Consider the following 17,220-nt stretch of genomic DNA (forward strand, 5'->3'; position numbering starts at 1 on the left):
TCTTTAATTTAAAATGAAAGTTCCCCAACCTGGAGGCTGTTCATCCTCTGGGGCAATGTTCCCTCCAAGGCCCACCCCTCACGGAAGGACTTGAGGTGTAACACGGAGAGAAACAGGGGTGTCTGTGGTGTGAACGTAAGAGCTATTTTATGCATCCAGTGATGCTTCAAACAAAGTAATCTGCTCAGTGAGTAGAGTTTAAAATTCTGTTTTTTAAAAAAGGAATTTGCTTCCCTCCGTGACAGATTGGAACACGCACGCGTCGTTTTCCATCCTGTCAACTATTCTGCTCCCGACACAGGCACCTCTCCTGAGGTGTTTCTTGTGTGCAATCACATAATTAAGGAGACATTCTAGAAGAGAGTAGGTGATCTTATTTCAGAAGCAAATTACTTCTGTGTCTTGGATCTTGTAAATAGTGGTGCAGTGAACACTGGGGTGCATGTATCTTTTCTAATTAGAGTTTTCTCCGGTTATATGCCCAGGAGTGGGATTGCAGGATCCTAGGGCAACTCTATTTTTAGTTTTTTGAGGAACCTAAACCATAATGGAAAAGAATATGAAAAAGAATGTATATATAGGTGTATAACCGAATCACTTTGCTGTATGGTAGAAATTAACACAACATCATAAATCAACTAACTAGTCATCAATAAAATAATTTTATTTTTAAAAGAAGCAAATCTCTTGTCCTCTACTCAGAAGCGATCATGTTCAGCTGTGATTGTGCAGCTCTGCAGGCAGTGGTGTCTGTTTCCATAGTTGTGCCCCATCCTGCTTTCCTGGAATCCCAGACCCCTTACCCGGTGGGTAAACCTAGAAGGGGGCTTCCGGAGCCCGAGGTCACCAGGCATGACTGTCCTTCTGGAGTAGATTTAGGGAACCAGGAGGGGCAGGGCAAGTTCCAGCTCCATCCACAGAGCAGGACTCTGTGTGTCTCTTCATAAACCCTGAAGTAGGGCCAGCTCCGGGTCGCTACCATATTTGTTATTCTGAAATCCTGGACCCGAGTAATCAATGGCAGTCTGTTTACGCGGAGTATCAAGCTACTGTCAGATGACTGCTTTTCATCGATTTCTTCACAAAAGGTGCTGATTCTCCTCGTGGAGAAACACTGGGTTTGGAAACCTATTTATTCTTTCAGGGATGCCTCGTGGGCTCCCATTGGCTTGGAATTCCCGTGAGAGCTCAGGAATTTTACAAAATTGGCAATTTTATATCTGGGGCAGGAGACAGGGAAGGCCGCTTCAGGATACTTGACTGATCAGCCTCCTTTGGCCAAAGAGAAATTGGCCCTGTTGTTCTGTTCGGTGCCGCAGACCCCCAGAGTGGGGAGCGAGAGGGGGCATCGCCCATGGGTGTGGCCTGACCTTCAAGCATCCCCCCTTCTCCGCCCCCAGTCTGTCTGGTCTCTCTGACACACTTACCCATTGGGTCTTCTGTCTTCAAATTGATTTTTTAAATTTAAATACAGAATACATGGGAAAAGTCACACATTTTAAAACTCTACAATCTGTCATCTATTTTTTATGAGAACGTTAATACCGCCTAATTTACAAACTGTAGTGTGATATGCCTGTTTCTGCAACTTAGCTCCTAGCCAAAGAGCATAATGTTTTAATCTATCGGCATTATGTAATTTAAAATAAAAAAGCAAGAAACTATCTTATAAGTCAAACATTTAATACCTCTGAATAATAAATATAGTAAAATGGCATTAAATAAGATGCTACTAATTTAAATTTTTTAATAATTTGGCCATACCCCTCGGTAAAAATATATGCCCACATTATCTTTTGAAAACAGGTTGCCAAACAACATTGAGGTGAAGGGAAGCTTATTTTTAAGTATTTAAGAAGGAGCTATTTATTGTGTTAATTATGCACCCTTATTTTGCACTGACTGTGCAATTATATGCTTTTCTTATCGATTCAGTTTTAAAATCAATCTTGACCAAAAAAATCCCCTTCGACATCTTGCTTAATTTCTTTCCTTGCTTAATTTCTTTTCTTTCCTTAATGTTTTAAAAGAATTAACGGTGTTTACTGAAATTAGGTTCAAATTTGATTATTAATTAGGATTGATCCAACCATGGCTCCTTCTAATTAGTGAGGTTAGGCTAACAGTGTGTTTTGTGAAACCTCAAGGTTGGCCCATGTTGTATTGTATTGTGTGGACAGAATCGATTTGTCATGTCTTAACCTCCTTGGAACTATTTGGATCTTTCAGGTTCTGAGCTTGATTAATGAAGTCTTGACATTATTGCAGCATGTTGGGGGAAATGTTATTAGCCATGTGATACAGTCAAGGAACTTGGTTGGAGGGAAAGGAAGTCATTTGGGGTCATCAACACACATGTGTATTCTCAGATCTTTACGGAGTAAAAAGAAGAGAAGGGTGCCGGAGCTCTTTTGTCTCGGCTGGTGATGTGCTGGCCTCAAAAAGACTCAGGCTGACACGGGAGAGTAAATACAATGTCCTGGGCTGGAACAGAATTAATATCCAACGTACCCATTAAGGAAAAAAATAAAAAACCTTGTGCATAACATAAAGGAGGAATTTCTTAAAAATGTCATATTTTTTAAATACTCAAGAAATTCTTATTTTCCTATGTTAAATTTAGCCACAAAAACAAGAATGAGATAATTCACAGGTCATGACCGATAGGAACAAAAAAGAGACGACACGGCATTTTCATTCCCTTTTAAAATATTCTGTGGCGTTTTAGGAAATGAAGTTGGCCTGATAGACATAGAAACAAAGATAAATGCAAAAGAGATGTGTTTACATAGACGACAGTCAGGAGGGTTTAGTTTGTAGGCAGTTGTTCAGTGTTCCGTGCAGTGCAGAGTAGCTCTGAAAACGCCATCAAATCTGACTCTTAAAAGATCTGATAGGGAAGAGGGGCAGGTGGGGGGGGTCCCGTCTTACACAGGGCAGAACGGATTTTCAGAGAGTCCAAGCGATTGGTGCTGGAGCCAGTATGGGAATCTTTCAGTTCCTGTGTCAAAGTTCTTTCCCCATCACATGACATTATCAGTCTACAGTGAGAACGTGGAAAGTAGGATTCCCAAAAGCTCCGGTCACTAACCCAGAGCAGAGATGCCTATTTTTGGAGTCAAGTTTGAAAATGGAATTCCTAGACCTGCACCCTCTTGGAAGGTTTATATTATTTATTTGGAATCTTTAACATTTTGTGTTTCCTTATTCCTCATGAAGGTATTTAGTGAGCACCTACTGTGTGCTGCTTGTGCTAGGTGTGAGGGCCCAGGGAATGCCCCCTGGCATGGGGGTACCCGTAAAACCCAATTTCAATAGATACTTGCATTTAACACATTTTTAAAGAAAACATTGTTTTCCTTAATTCCTGATGGGCAGATTCTCTCAAGGTTAAACCTAAAGAATATCTTGAATGCTTTTTATATTAGTAATTATAATCATTATTGTCAGGATAGTTCTGCATTTTTTCATATTTACTGTTAGCACAGACTTAAAAAAAAAAAAAGCCATGACCTAGATTGTGGCATTTCCTGACTTTTATGTGCCCTAATTTTGTTCAGGACGCACGCACTTCCAGGACCCCGTCACACACCCACATTCATTTTCAAGTTCAAGTTAATAACATCCTTAGCTGTGGTAACAAAACCCTCCAAGGACTATTTAGGTATTGTGCACTAACAGGTATTTCTAAAATTTGCTGATAACATAGAATATGTCTCTTTAAACCTCAGGGTCGTTGGTTTGAAGGTACTGAACGTAAAGCAAAGTGTCTCTTTGAGAAAAATGTATTTTTTCTTGTCTGAACTCAAAAAGCAGCTAACCTCCTGTTGCTATTTCATTTTCAATTATTTATGTTCCTGCAATCTCACTCCTTCCCCACAATCTTTAAGTTAGGAGGTAGGTTTCTGATAAATCTCATGGAACTTTAAAACACAGAAAAGGCACTTGTGCTGGTGAGTAAAGGTGCAATTTTGCAGACAGGTTCTCAGCAGCTCCTAGGCCTCTGAGTGGTTTTGTGCTGCTCTGGGCACTTTAGATAAGGCCCCCCTGCTGGGCCAGTGCCCAGCCTCCTTCCTGCAGTGCGCAACATACACAACCTTCCAGGGCCACCACAAGTGAGGTTCCAAGCTGCAGTCAGGCCCCTTTTATGTCTGTACTGCTTTTCTGCTTTAAAAGACAATTTCCAAGTCTATACTATACTATGTAAGGTAATAGGTTTAGGCAAAAACATTCATGATTTTGATTTTCAAGAGCTCCCTATGTCAAAATGTTATTATCATCTTTCAGGGAAGCTGTTAAAATTTGGATGGACTTTTTTCCTTCGTAAATGGCAAAAATCAGGAGAATGGATTAAATTACCTTAAGTATATGTTTCCTATAAACTTGTAGAAGGACCAAAGTAGATCCTTCATATAAATTTTACTGGCAGTTGGATATTTAGAAATTGGTTTTTAGAGACCTTCTTACTACCATATTTGTACCTATTTTATGCGCGTTTTATAGGATTTAAGTTTTTCAACATTTACTATTTCCAGTCATTTAGAAAACTGAATTTACTTTTTCCCGTGTATTATTGTTAGATTCAAATAAGTTTAAAAAAATGGGTGAAAAAAGCAATCTGAAAAGCATCCACAATTCACATTATTTCTAGGGTCACAGCATTTACCTGTCACTTAATAGCCTCAGCGCTCAGGTTACTAGTTTTATATTTAATTTAAATTACATTTTTAATTCCCATTAAAATTTCTTTCCCTTAGAGTTCTGCATTGTAAGCCTTAAAAAACTGATTTCTCTTAGCTGTGCCTGCACTAATATCTTCAATGGCATTGAATATTTAATATTAATATATTAAGATAATGAATATTTAAGAAAAAAGGCTGAACGCTTTCAGGGTCCCCTGGTTGAATTTTGATTTGGGAAAAAACAAAAAAAACAAAAAAAAGGCGTGGTCCCATTGCGCCCTCTCGTGGCGGGAAAATCAGAGCCCTTGGGGGCTTTCCGGACATGGCCGTTTCAAAAGCTCATGCCTCCTTTATTGCCTCTTAATTTAATGGGATCAGTTAGGTGTAAAAGTTCTCTTTGAATCACTTTGTGTTTCGGAGTCCTTCCCCAAGGAAGGGATGTTTAGCTGAGATTCCATGGATGTGCTGGGGTGCTAGGGGACCATGGGGGTGGCGTGTGGGTACAGATATTTCAGGGAGCAGCGACCATCTGGACGTGGGTTGGGTAACTGATACCCACACGTTTGAGGCACTGTTTGGGCCCGTGAGGTGGTTGGGAGCCAAGACCTAGGCTGAAGCCCAGAGGATAACGGATGTCGGGGGAGGGTTATTGGACAGGGGTCCCCAGGAAAACCCATCAGGACGTTTGAACCTTCACATTGAGATCTGAATGTATTAATAGAGCGTGAGGCCCAGAAACACACATGTTTTCCGGAGAGCAAGCTCCCCTTGTTAAAGTGGAACAAAGCTATCGATTAAAGATTAACTATATCAGGAAATGTATACACAAAATTGGACTGAATACACCCACCAGACTTTGGAAAAACATTATCAAAATATTTTGCTTCTTGCTAATTTGGGAAGCTGACTACTTCGGGGGAATAACTTTAAATATTTATACTTAAAATATTTTAAACAGATTACTGCTTTGGAATAAGACAATGAAAGCATTTTAGACTGATTTTTCACAAAGAGCCCAAGAGACAAGTGATTGAAGAAAACATTTGCCACTGCTTACAGCTTTAAAGTGTGTCCTGCATAAGTGATTCTTGGCTCTAATGAAGGAGAAATGTCTGGAATTTATTTATAAGTCCTAAGAATCTTTGGAAAATTTTAAGTTTTTTTTTGCCACCAACAATTTGTCAGCACTCAAGTTTGCCTGTTGTTTTAGTAAGTTTTTTTACTGGATCAGTGAAGCTGGACAGTTTGTTTGCTCTTAGCTGGCGTTTGGGGAAGAGTTTTAAATTGTTGATAGTAAGAATGAACTTAGGACTCCTTCGAATTATTCTTGGGTTGAAGAATGGTTCTTTAGAAAGCGTTTTGTGAAAAACTCTTTATGATTCATTTTTTTTCTCACCAGGTGATGTGCAAAGTGGATTTTTGTAGCTCGGAAAGTATCAGTTTTATTTCTTGCAAATGTTGACTGATCAGAAATATTTATTGTGTATCTCCTCCGTAACTGGCACCCTGCTAGTTTTATATTACATATGATTTGAGCTTAGCTCTAAAAACCAACCTTCATGGCAATGTTGAAATTCTTAGAATTGTGCCAGAATTCCTCGTGGGCTCAAATAATGTTTCCATATCAGGATTTATCCAACAGAAATCTACCCTTGAACACGGCCTCTTGGAGAGGCTTCTGCATTAAGTGCTGTATCAGTGTGCAGTGTGAAGCTGACATCAGCCGGGCCTTGGTGGACCTTATCCATTAGATGGACTTATCCACAGGGGCTGGGATTTTTCTGCTCAAGAAGCCTGAGGCGGAAAGTCCGGTGTAAAAGCTGCAGTCCAGATGTGGGCAGAGAGAGAAAGGCTTTCCCATTTACTTCCTGTACAACCAGCAAGCTCCCTTCCCCAAACCTCGGCTCTGTGTCTGTCCCATTTTTCATACAAACCTGATGATCTGCAGCTTCAGAAGTCTTGGGAGCAAGTCCCTACAAGCCTGATGATGGTCAAAGGGGGGAGTGTTGAGAGGCTACGTAGGGTCCTCTTGCCCAAACCAACTCCGTGGTTTAGGCAGAGTGGGTCCAGGAGGCTCCTGGAGAAGAGACTGGATCTCATAGTACATGAAGGTCAGGGATTAAGGAGCCTTTTTATCCTTTTTAACACTTTTCTGCTTTTCTGATCCTTCTCATCCTTTGAATGTGTAAAGATGGGGAATGAGCTCATTTCTAGGAAAAAAACCTCTTAATTGCCCATCTCTCCCCACCTTCACGTGTAATTGCTAAAGCTCTTGGCATATACCCACATTTCCAATGGAGACCACTATGTAAAGATTCCTCACATTGACCATATTAAGTGAAATATCACCCAATCTTGAGAGAGAAAATGAGACTTTGGGGAAGAAGATAAAAAAGATCAAGCCATGCTTTGGGTGCATGATTAGTTTACTCTTTCGTAGTTTAATATTGAAATGTTAAATGCATGAAACAGTAGTAATGATAGAGCGATTATGTGAAACAATCTTCAGTATTATATTTAAAGAAATGTAGTTAATTTTTTTACTGAAGTATAGTTGATTTACAGTGTTGTGTTACTTTCAAGTGTACAGCAAAGTGATTCAGTTATCCATATATATACACTCTTTTTCATATTCTTTTCCATTATGGTTTATCACAGGGCATTGAATAGAGTTCCCTGTGCTCTGCAGTAGGACCTTGTTGTTCATCCATTCTATACGTAAGAGTTTGCATCTACTAACCCCAAACTCCCACTCCATCCCTCCCCCAAATGTAGTCTACTTTCAACTGACACATACGTTCTTTTAACGTTCCAGGTATATGTCTCGTGGGGCAGAGGAAAGTCAGTGTTCGCATCTCCTTCTTAGGAAAACCAGGCCTTTTCAGGGCTCTGGTTGTGTATGTCCTCCGCCTCTCCTCTCCTCTGCACGGGTGGCAATATTTCTGCCATAATGTCAAGCTGCATGGTGTGGATGAAGCCCAATGGGGCCTCATCCCAGAGCTTTTCCATGACCCTGTGACACTGATCGGAGCCTTCCCACCACTTTCCCAGCAGTACTGGTATTCAGGAAATGGTCCTGCAGATGTCTGATTGTTGCTGGGCTCAAGGAATTGGACTTGTGGAATTTCTGGCTCAGTCTTGAAGTCACCCATTGACTGTGACCCGTCATCTGAAATAGTTTCCCCATCACTGGATGCTTGGTGAGCTCTGGCTCCAAATGTGAATACTTTCGTCCCATCAATTATTTGCAGTTTTGCTTGGAAATGGAAATCTCAAGGCACCCGATGACGGAAAGGGAGAGCTGATTCAGTATCATGTCCTGCCCACACTGTCTCTCCCTGTGGCTTCTTCGGCCGGTTGTGGTATGTTAGCCAGTCTCCGTGGTGCCCACAGGGCTTTGGATTGGGAAGGGGAGGCCTGGGATCCCCTTCTGCCCAGCAACCATATTTTATTCCGTTTTAAAGCTTTTAGGCTACGTAGATAGAATCCTACCTCATCCTAAGTTCATGTGATGCTACTGGTTATTTCATCATCCAGTTACCAACTTTTACTGAGCTCAAAGTTCATGCCAAACGCTGAATGAATAAAAAATATCCCTGCCTTTAAAGTACTTACTTCCAAGAGATGGACACCCAACTGCAGAATCTCTGCAATCAACATCCCTTGTTGGGTGCATTCTGCTTTCTGATGGATGAACAAGCACATGTAGATGTCTCTGCCCAACAAGATGGTCCCCCGTCGAGAGGGGGCCCAGGTCTCGGGCAGCATATTTCCTTGGGCGTCAGTGCACTGTGAAGATCCATGATCATATATTTTTTATTTTTATTTTTTTGGCTGCTCGGGTCTTAGTTGCAGCACACGGGATCTTTGTTGCAGCACACGGGCTTCTCTCTAGTTGTGGTGCGCAGGGTTCTCTAGTGTGGTGCGCAGGTTCCAGGGTGCGTAGGCTCTGTAGTTTGTGGCACGCAGCTTTGAAGTTGAGGTGTGTGAGCTCAGTAGTTGTGGCGCGCGGGCTTAGTTGCCCCACGGCATGTGGGATCTTAGTTCCCCGACCAGGGATCGAACGCACGTCCCCTTCATTGGAAGGTGGATTCTTTACCACTGGACCGCCAATGATCATATTATTATTAATTTTTTGAATTTTATTTATTTTTTATACAGCAGGTTCTTATTAGTTATCTATTTTATACATATTAGTGTATACATGTCAATCCCAATCTCCCAATTCATCTACCACTACCCGCCCCCCAACACTTTCCCCCCTTGGTGTCCATATGTTTGTTGTCTACATCCATGTCTCTATTTCTGCCCTGCAAACCGGTTCATGTGTACCATTTTTCTAGCTTCCACATATATGTGTTAACATACGATATCTGTTTTCCTCTTTCTGACTTACTTCACACTGTATGACAGTCTCTAGATCCATCCACGTCTCTACAAATGACCCAATTTCATTCTTTTTTATGGCTGAGTAATATTCCATTGAATACATGTACCACATTTTCTCTGTCCATTTGTCTGTCGATGGGCATTTAGGTTGCTTCCATGACCTGGCTATTGTAAATAATGCTGCAGTGAACATTGAGGTGCATGACTCTTTTTGAATTATGGTTTTCTCAGGGTATATGCCCAGTAGTGGGATTGCTGGGTCGTATGGTAGTTCTATTTTTAGTTTTTTAAGGAACCTCCATACTGTTCTCCATAGTGGCTGTATCAATTGATATTTCCACCAAGAGTGCAAGAGGGCTCCCTTTTCTCCACACCCTCTCCAGTGTTTGTTGTTTGTAGATTTTCTGATGATGCCCATTCTAACTGGTGTGAGGTGGTACCTCATTGTAGTTTTGATTTGCATTTCTCTAATAATTAGTGATGTTGAGCACCTTTTCATGCGCTTCTTGGCCATCTGTATGTCTTCTTTGGAGAAATGTCTGTTTAGGTCTTCTGCCCATTTTTGGATTGGGTTTTTTTTTTAATATTGAGCTGCATGAGCTGTTTATATATTTTGGAGATGAATCCTTTGTCCGTTGATTTTGTTTGCAAATATTTTCTCCCATTCTGAGGGTTGTCTTTTTGTCTTGTTTGTAGTTTCCTTTGCTTTGCAAAAGCTTTTAAGTTTCATTAGGTCCCATTTGTTTATTTTTGTTTTTATTTCCATTACTCTAGGAGGTGGATCAAAAAAGATCTTGCTGTGATTTATGGCAAAGAGTGTTCTTCCTATGTTTTTCTCTAAGGGTTTTATAATCTCCAGCCTTACATTTAGGTCTCTAACCCATTTTGAGTTTATTTTTGTGTATGATGTTAGGGAGTGTCCTAATTTCATTGTTTTACATGTAGCTGTCCAGTTTTCCCAGCACCACTTATTGAAGAGACTGTCTTTTCTCCATTGTATATCCTTGCCTCCTTTGCCATAGATTAGTTGACCATAGGTGTGTAGGTTTTTCTCTGGGCTTTCTTTCCTGTTCCATTGATCTATATTTCTGTTTTTGTGCCAGTACCATATTGTCTTGATTACTGTAGCTTTGTAGTATAGTCTGAAGTCAGGGAGTCTGATTCCTCCAGCTCCATTTTTTTCCCTTAAGACTGCTTTGGCTATTCGGGGTCTTTTGTGTCTCCATACAAATTTTAAGATTTTTTTGTTCTAGTTCTGTAAAAAATGCCACTGGTAATTTGATAGGGATTGCATTGAATCTATAGATTGCCTTGGGTAGTATAGTCATCTTCACAATATTGATTCTTCCAATCCAGGAACATGGTATATCTCTCCATCTGTTTGTGTCATCTTTGATTTCTTTCATCAGTGTCTTATAGTTTTCTTAGTACAGGACTTTTACCTCCTTAGGTAGGTTTATTCCTAGGTATTTTATTATTTTTGTTGCAATGGTGAATGGGGTTGTTTCCTTAATTTCTTTTGTTGTTAGTGTATAGGAATGCAAGAGATTTCTGTGCATTAATTTTGTATCCTGCGACTTTACCAAATTCATTGATTAGCTCTAGTAGTTTTCTGGTGGCATCTTTAGGATTCTCTGTGTATAGTATCATGCCATCTGCAAACAGTGACAGTTTTACTTCTTCTTTTCCAATTTATATTCCTTTTATTTCTTTTTCTTCTCTGATTGCTGTGGCTAGGACTTCCAAAACTATGTTGAATAATAGTGGCGAGAGTGGACATCCTTGTCTTGTTCCTGATCTTAGAGGAATTGTTTTCAGCTTTTCACCATTGAGAATGATGTTTGCTGTGGGTTTGTCATATATGGCCTTTATTATGTTGAGGTAGGTTCCCTCTATACGCACTTTCTGGAGAGTTTTTATCATAAATGAGTGTTGAATTTTTTCAAAAGCTTTTTCTGCTTGTATTGAGATGATTCATCTCAATATATGATGAGATGATCATATGGTTTTTCTTCTTCAGTTTGTTAATATGCTGTATCACATTGATTGATTTGCATATATTGAAGAATCCTTGCCTTCCTGGCATAAATCCCACTTGTTCATGGTGTATGATCCTTTTAATGTGTTGTTGGATTCTGTTTGCTGGTATTTTGTGGGGGTTTTTGCATCTATATTCATCAGTGGTATTGGTCTGTAATTTTCTTTTTTGGTAGTATCTTTGTCTGGTTTTGGTATCAGGGTGATGGTGGCCTCATAGAATGAGGTTAGGAGTGTTCCTTCCTCTGCAATTTTTTGGAAGAGTTTGAGAAGGATGAGTGTTAGTTTTTCTCTAAATGTTTGCTAGAATTCACTTGTGAAGCCTTCTGGTGCTGGACTTTTGTTTGTTGGAAGATTTTTAATCACAGTTTCAATTTCATTACTTGTGATTGGTCTGTTCATATTTTCTATTTCTTCCTGGTTCAGTCTTGGAAGGTTATACCTTTCTAAGCATTTGTCCATTTCTTCCGGGTTGTCCATTTTACTGGCATAGAGTTGCTTGTAGTAGTCTCTTAGGATGCTTTGTATTTCTGTGGTGTCCGTTGTAAACTTCTCCTTTTTCATTTCTAATTTTATTGATTTGAGTCCTCTCCCTCATTTTCTTGATGAGTCTGGCTAATGGTTTATCAATTTTGTTTATCTTCTCAAAGAACCAGCTTTTAGTTTTATTGATCTTTGCTATTTTTTTCTTTGTTTCTATTTCATATATTTGTGCTCTGATGTTTATGATTTCTTTCCTTCTACTAACTTTGGGTTTTGCTTGTTCTTCTTTCTCTGGTTCCTTTAGGTGTAAGGTTAGATTGTTTATTTGAGATTTTTCTTGTTTCTTGAGGTAGGCTTGTATTGCTATAAGCTTCCCTCTTAGAACTGCTTTTGCTGCATCCCATAGGTTTTGGATCATCGTGTTTTTGTTGTAATTTGTCTCTAGGTATTTTTTGATTTCCTCTTTGAGTTCTTCAGTGATCTCTTGGTTATTTAGTAATGTATTGTTTAGCCTGCATGTGTTTGTGTTTTTTATTTTTTATTCCTTGTGATTGATTTCTAATCTCATAGCATTGTGGTCAGAAAAGATGCTTGATATGATTTCAATTTTCTTAAATTTACTGAGTCTTGACCCAAGATGTGATCTATCCTGGAGAATGTTCCATGTGCACTTGAGAAGAAAGTGTAATCTGCTGTTTTTGGATGGAATGTTCTATGAATATCAATTAAATCTGTCTGGTCCATTGTGTCATTTAAAGCTTGTGTTTCCTTATTAATTTTCTGCTTGGATGATCTGTCCACTGGTGTAAGTGAGGTGTCTAAGTCCCCCACTATTACTATGTTACTGTCGATTTCCTCTTTTATAGCTGTTAGCATTTGCCTTATGTATTGAGGTGCTCCTGTGTTGGGTGCATATATATTTATAATTGTTATATCTTCTTCTTGGATTGATCCTTTGATCATTATGTAGTATCCTTCCTTGTCTCTTGTAACATTCTTTATTTTAAAGTGTATTTTATCTGATATGAGTATTGCTACTCCAGCTTTCTTTTGATTTCCATTTGCATGGAATATCTTTCTCCATCCCCCTCACTTTCAGTCTGTACGTGTCCCTGGGTCTGAAGTGGGTCTCTTGTAGACAGCATATATATGGGTCTTGTTTTTGTATCCATGCAGTGAGCCTGTGTCTTTTGGTTGGAGCATTTAAATCCATTCATGTTTAAGGTAATTATCGATAAGTATGTTCCTGTTACCATTTTCTTAATTGTTATGGGTTTGTTTTTGTAGGTCCTTTTCTTCTCTTGTGTTTCCCACTTAGAGAAGTTCTTTAGCATTTGTTGTAGAGCTGGTTTGGTGGTGCTTTTAAGAATTCTCTACATTTTGCTTCTCTGTAAAGCTTTTGATTTCTCCGTTGAATCTGAATGAGATCCTTGCTGCGTAGAATAATCTTGGTTGTAGGTTCTTCCCTTTCATCACTTTAAATATATCGTGCCACTCCCTTCTGGCTTGTAGAGTTTCTGCTGAGAAGTCAGCTGTGAACCTTATGGGAATTCCCTTGTATGTTATTTGTGGTTTTTTCCTTGCTGCTTTCAATAATTTTTCTTTGTCTTTAACTTTTGTCAGTTTGATCACTATGTGTCTTGGCATGTTTCTCCTTGGGTTTATCCTCCTGGGACTCTCTGCACTTCCTGGACTTGGGTGGCCATTTCCTTTCCCATGTTAGGGAAGTCTTCAACTATAATCTCTTCAAATATTTTCTCGGGTCCTTTCTCTCTCTCTTCTCCTTTTGGGACCCTTATAATGCAAATGTTGTTGTGTTTAATGTTGTCCCAGAGGTCTCTTAGGCTCTCTTCATTTCTTTTCATTCTTTTTTTTTTTTTTTTTTTATTCTGATCTGTTGCAGTGAATTCCACCATTCTGTCTTCCAGGTCACTTATCCGTTCTTCTGCCTCAGTTATTCTGTTATTGAGTCCTTCTAGTGTATTTTTCATTTCAGTTATTTTATTATTCATCTCTGTTTGTTTGTTGATTAATTCTTCTAGGTGTTTGTTCTATAATTCTTCTAGGTCTTTGTGAAACATTTCTTGCATCTTCTCGATCTTTGCCTCCATTCTTTTTCTGAGGTCCTGGATCATTTTCACTATCATTATTCGGAATTCTTTTTCTGGAAGGTTGCCTATCTCCACTTCATTTAGTTGTTTTTCTGGGGTTTTATCTTGTTCCTTCATCTGGTACATAGCCCTCTGCCTTTTCATCTTGTCTGTCTTTCTGTGAATGTGGTTTTTGTTCCACAGGCTGCAGGATTGTAGTTCTTCTAGCTTCTTCTGTCTGCCCTCTGGTGGATGAGGCTATCTCGATCATATTATTTTAAAATAATATAAAAAATAATTATTATTAATAATAAAATAATTATTATTTTTAAATTATTTGAAAAAATAATTCAATATTTGGCTGAAACAAGCATAATAGGCCTCTGACAGTAAGATCTTTGAAGACTGCTTACTCTAGATATGTTTTGTGTTAATTTCAGTTTTTGTTGTTGTTAATGATGTTATCCTATATTATCCTTAGAACCTTCACACTATTTCGACCTCACCATCCTGAGGGCTTTATTGGTATTTGGATTTTTGACTAAGATTTGAAGGGGACTATATTCTAGCATTGGATTTCCATCATGAACTTGTTTCTACAGGTATTTTAAGAGGAAGGGAAGTAATTGGGTATTATAAAAAAAACTCTTTTATTCCCACATTTTATGGATTTTTTTTTAAAAAAGGTATGCCCTTCTCTAGATAATTGATGATGCAAAATTTGTAAGTTGCTTCATGCACGAAACTCTATTTCATGCCTAATTTAGAATGGCTGATTTTGATGCCAAGATTATTCTCCATGGCTGTGTTCGTTCATCTATAGTGTTGTGTTTTTTTCTCCTCAAATTCTGAATTTCATCATTTGAGGATATAGTGATAGTCACTTCCATGGTTGGTATATAAACTTTTTAAAAATTAGTACAGTACACTGCACTGGCGTTCAAGAATAAAACCGTTAGATGCAGTTGCCTCAAAGCATTTTGGGTAGTATTTACAAGCTTCTTTTTCTCATCTTCCACTTTAAGTTCTTCCTGCTGTGGTAACAGTGGTTGTGGATCTCACTTGGGCTGCCATATCGTCTTGGACCTTGCCTCCAGCACATCACGGGAAAGAGATGACTAAGGGGACCTGTTTCTAGGGGATTTTAACTCTGCCCATTCAGCCTTGAACCCCAGCACACGAGTGGCCACAACTGTGGAGTCTGGCTTAGAAAGGACCGGCATGAAAAGCCTTTGCTTGATGTGCCCAGCTGTTTGCTTTTTCCGTAACCCTCGTGGAGATTTGCTGAAAGCTCGGAGGAAGAATTGGGCCCATGTGCAGTGTGTGCTGTTTGCCAGCTAATTGTATAGCTGATTGAATGCTTATCCTGTCTGTGTGCTCTACTCTGGTGCCCAGAATAGCCTTGGACGGGGTATGGGATATTAGATTATTCATGTGTACTTTTGTCTGAACAAAAGATTAGGAAACTTAAAAAAAAAAAATGTGCGAGATGGCAAGAGCCATGTTCACGGGGGAGTCACTTCCTCTTTAGCTACTTAATTTCAAATCTCTTGGGATATGGAGCTTGCTTAAGTGTTCCGGTGACATTGGGGAAAGAATGTGGGCCTGTGGTGAAAGCCGGGACTGGGAATTCAGATTTCTGAATCCTGTTCCCAGGAGCACGCAGGGGTCACCCAGTGACATGTGACGTGTCAGTGAAGCATCAGAATCCCAATTTCCCTATCTGTGAAATGGACATAAAAGGGGCTAAGTCGATGTGGGTGAACTATTTAATATTTGCTGGGAACCAGCTTGCTCTAGTGACCTAGAAGAAACACAGACACAGGTAGAGGTTGACCTCATTTCTATTTGTGGCTTTAGTGCTGACTCAATGAGAAACTCGTAGAAATCGGCTAATCTGGCTCTGGGTCTCCATGCAGTCAATGATGAAAATGAGAATTATAAAATCTTATCTGCACTGGGTCTCCTAGTGGTACTGCCGATATTAACTAAGTACTAAAAATATGCCACCAAATGCGTTAGGAAGCTTTTCTGCTGATGTGCCTTTCGTATTTCCTTCGCATCTCATGCCAGGTTATTTGAGGATACTCAGTTCAGTGTTCACAGTTTTTAGCCAGCGGTTCAATTCTATTTTGGGTAGAATTTTCCCACATCTGAATCAAGGGAGGAGGTTGATATGATGTCAGCGTACAATCCGTCTCCAGCGCCAGGATTTTGTACGTTTGTATCTGCTGTTATTTTAGGTTAAGAATGAATGTATTTAAGTAACTTTACATTTGAACAAGCCTTGGTCTGAGAATGTTTTTCTTTCCCGGGCCTCAGGGAGGATGAGCCAGTGTTCTGTGTCAAGTCCTATGCTGGGCTCTGGGGAATATTAGCATCTGTTCTTCCTGGTTGATCCCTCGATGCAGCTGGTCCAAAGGGCTGGGCCATACTGCAGGGCTTAACTCTCTTTACTCCATTTAGTATCTGTTGGTCTCCTCTAGAGTTTGAAATAATCTCTTTCCCATTTATTCACACACTGTTTCTGGCTTCCTGCCTTTTACACTTCCAATGACTCCCACGATCTGTGGAGGTCCAGTGGTTGGAGACCGAAGTTCAGAACCACGTTTGTGCATTTCAGAAAATGCAACAGACGCACAATTCACCAGCAAGTTCTGGGACTGGCTGAGTGGTTTGGAAAGAAGGATGACTTTGGAAGTTTGGGTTCTGTGTCCTTTCATTTATGCAACGTTGAATAACTTTAAGTAACTTTTGGTAATGTGCTATTTTGGGTGGTAAATGTTTATGTGATGTAATGTATAGCTTGTCAGTTTATTTTTTACTTTGAACTAACATAACTGTAGGGAAAGTAAGGAATCCTGTTTGTAATCTCCGACATGTCTTCTGTTTTTGAAAATTGGCTAAAGATGCTTACTTAATCTACCCAATTTACCTTGTGAGGTTGCACCGAAGTCCACATACTGTGAAGAGAATAGATTTTCTTGAACTCCTGTCCTGATTTTAGGCTATTTCATACTGGCGAAAAGTGTGGCCGTCTTCCTCAATATCCTTAATCAGGCCACTGGGTCACTGATGCTTGCAGAGGAAACTATTTCCAGTATCAAACGGTAACGCCTCATCTCTCCACGTTCTTGTCCCCGTTGTATTTCTTCTTCTTAGTGTCTTGTGCTCACATGGCCTAGATCTCCATTCTCTGACATCCAGCCTGAATTGTCTTTGCCTGCCTCTTCACACATTCATTTTCCTTTCATCCTTCAAGGGCCACCTCAAAGCCAGAATCCCAGCCACGTGTGTGGATCCTAAATAATATTCATTATGTTAAGAATACATTTTATTTCTTTTTGCTCCTCGAGGGCAGAGACCGTAATTAAACCTCGAGTCTACCTTTGCAAAAAAAAAAAAAACCCAGTTTTTTAAGAGATGCTTATGCAAACCCATCGTCAGACTGTTCACTGCACAGAAAAGTCTCAGCATCTTGCCCTGAAACTGCCGCTGTGAGCTCTGCCTACACACCTCCTAAAGGGGAGCCTTGACTG

The 17,220-nt window shown here is 39.7% G+C and overlaps 1 protein-coding gene across 1 annotated transcript in view; it reads left to right on the plus strand.

Annotated features, from left to right (window-relative positions):
- COL4A1 (collagen type IV alpha 1 chain) overlaps positions 1 to 17,220 on the plus strand; it is a 150,621-nt gene that overhangs the window by 75,652 nt on the left and 57,749 nt on the right. The window lies entirely within an intron of this gene.

This window comes from Delphinapterus leucas, chromosome 18 (assembly GCF_059928025.1).
Source record: "Delphinapterus leucas isolate spDelLeu-1000000601 "Yukka" chromosome 18, BTC_Dleu_Yukka2, whole genome shotgun sequence".
Lineage (NCBI taxonomy): Eukaryota > Metazoa > Chordata > Mammalia > Artiodactyla > Monodontidae > Delphinapterus > Delphinapterus leucas.